Here is a 2,824-nt window from a genome sequence, read left to right as displayed (position 1 = left end):
TTGATGTTTTAAAGAGAAAAGGCAATCGCTAAAAGTGCCCATCCAATTTCCATGACTTACAACAGACATGAGAAACAAGGAATATGTTTATTGATCTGAAGTGATTCAAACAGTATTTTCTTTGTTCAAACCTATTTAGCTGGAGGAAAAGTCAAGAGTTTGCCTTGTGTGGGGGTGGTGGTAGGGCATTGTGGAGAGAAAGAGATTCTTTACATAAAAACCTGTTGTTTTTCTATCCTAGGGCCACTCACCGAAGAAGAATAACTGGGTTTCTATTAAAGCAAAGCAATTTTTGCCCCTGACCAAGCAATTTTTGCCCCTGATCACTATTGGTTTAGCTCTAGGCCCTTGAGACTCAAAGTAGGTTTGGAATTAGCAATATCAGTACAATCTGGGCATACATTAGAAAGGTAGACTCTCTGGCCCCACCCCAGTCCTAACTGAATCATAATCTAGTTAATCATAATCATAATCATGAAACGATTCATATGCACATTAATGTTTGAGAAGTACTAGTCTAGACAAACATGAATGGTTATTTAAACATTTGATAGACAAAAGAGATGGTTAAATAAAGGAGGAAATACTATCTGATAAAAGCACTTTTGTCCAAAGATTTGTTGGTGTTGATAAACTTGCTCCTATCCACTTAAGCCAGGTTTGAAGTAAAAACTTAATAGGCCCATTCTGAAATGACTTTTACTAGCTCCAGCGTCCTCATGGTTGACTGAGCTCCCACAAATGGTTGCTGACTTTGTTTGTGTCCCCAGGTGAGCAGAAATGAGTGAACAAGCAGAAAAGAGCAGTTCCGTGCGAGAGAGACCTGCACGTCAAAGTTCTCCTGAGAAACCAAGTGAGAAGGAACTGAAGCAAATGAAATGTTTGGATCCGCAGTTAAAACGGTTGTCATTTCAAAATCCTTGGCCTCAGGTAGCCAACTTTAATCCTGAAGTAAGGCAGCAGATAAAGAAAGGGCAAATGGCAAAGAAGAATGAGCTTGTTCCTGAAAAACGTGAAGTCAACAAGTATGACGAAAAGGGCAGGCTCACCTTCAATAAGGCTGACCTGTGTGACTGCCTTGATGAAGGCTGCCTGGGTTGCTTCTACCCGTGCCCCAAGTGTAAGTCCACCAAGTGCGGGCCCACTTGCCGCTGCAACCGCCGCTGGGCCTACGACACCATAGTCGATGAGAATGGGGAGGTCATCAGCAAGATGCCATTCGACCTCTCAGACTAGGTGCAGCCCTCCAGGCTGATCAATTTTCTCTGCTTTGCAGTTAAACCAGCCTCGTTCTCCTGGGTGAATTTTAGGACTGGGGGAAAAAAGTTTTAAAAATATAATTTAGTTAGTGTTCTCTGAAGCCGGTAAAGTGTCTGCCTGTAATGCAGGAGACCTGGATTCGATTCCTGGGTTGGGAAGATCCCCTGGAGAAGGAAATGGCAATCCACTCCAGCACTCTTGCCTGGAAAGTCCCATGGACGGAGGAGCCTGATAGCCTACAGTCCATGGGGTCGCAAAGAGTCGGACACAACTGAGCCACTTCACTTTCACTTTCTCTACTCTTCCTGCTGTGATGACTCGAATTCCTCCTCTGGTAACCAGCAACTCCATTGCTACTCTCCTCTCAGATTAAAAATCCCTTTCCTCTTTGCTGGTACCTTAGGAGATGGAGTTTTAGGATTTTTAGAATTCTGTAGCTGAGAGCTTGTCTTGACATAGAACTTATGTTTATAATAGCTAGTTACCGTTAGGATCTTACAGTTTATCAATTCTAAATCAGAATTGCTATTTGGATTGACTTGGCAGTGCATACTCATAGTCTCATTTTTTAGTGTTACTGTTTTAACAATATTAAAATGAAATTTGTTTTTATTAAAAAAAAAAACCCTTTAATAGGCCCTATGGCCCCATGGCCCAACATATGAGCACAAAAGCAGAGATTCAATTTAAGTGATATCCAAAATGCCAACTGGAAGCAGACTTCAAAGGACAAATTTTAATCTAATTGTCACATAAAAATGATTTAAAAGCATTTTTTTGGTGGCTAAGGTTACCAGCCACACAGAACTGGCCAAGGTGGTACAAAATTCCTAAGGCCTAAGTTGCATTTGGTCTTGGAGGTACAGGACTTAAGGAAATTCAGCTAGAGTTTCTGCTGACCTCAGTGAAGATCCCATCTCAGAAGACTGCTGTGAAACATCTGGGACAGGTTTGGCAGCTATTGTGCAAAACTGTTTTTAGGGAAAATCTCTATGAAAATGTTCACACCCATAGCGTCATTGGGAAAGTTTCTCTTCAATCATCTTTGATACTGAGTTTTATTCAAATGATCTGTAAGGAGAAAATTGCTTTTTCCACTTTTCCATGTTTACCTCTCATGAACATTTAATTGCTTCTTCTGAAGCTTTGGATTGGGCACAAAGAGACTTTCCACTGAACACAGTTGTGCAGGCACTGGCTGAGGCTGCAGACGTAATGGGCTAAAAATAGACCGAAGGCCCCTATCTCCATCCCACCAAATGGCTATGTATGTTTACCCACTAGAAAATATTCACCTGAGACCACTTTTGCCTCTGACTAACTCACCCGAAATCTCTGTGTGGCAAATTCCTTAATAAAAATTATTAATTATTCATTAATAATTGATATTAATAAAAATTAATTTTCCTTGCTTTGATTTTTTTGTGTGTGAGAAAGTGTGTGTGTTTTAGACCCAAGAGCAAAAAGAAACTTATCCCCGCTTCCCTGAAGCAAATCCATGTTTTGTTCTTTGACAAACACCAATCACTTTACATCAGAAATTCCTGATAATAGTGATATTAGG

At 40.7% G+C, this 2,824-nt stretch overlaps 1 pseudogene; it reads left to right on the top strand.

Moving 5' to 3' along the window:
• Positions 1-780: 780 nt before the first annotated feature.
• Positions 781-1,236, top strand: LOC113887798 (annotated as a pseudogene).
• Positions 1,237-2,824: the final 1,588 nt, after the last annotated feature.

The sequence above is a fragment of the Bos indicus x Bos taurus genome, chromosome X (assembly GCF_003369695.1).
Source record: "Bos indicus x Bos taurus breed Angus x Brahman F1 hybrid chromosome X, Bos_hybrid_MaternalHap_v2.0, whole genome shotgun sequence".
NCBI lineage: Eukaryota > Metazoa > Chordata > Mammalia > Artiodactyla > Bovidae > Bos > Bos indicus x Bos taurus.
Note: the sequence above shows the minus strand (reverse complement) of the source record. Positions and strands in the feature narration are given on the sequence as shown.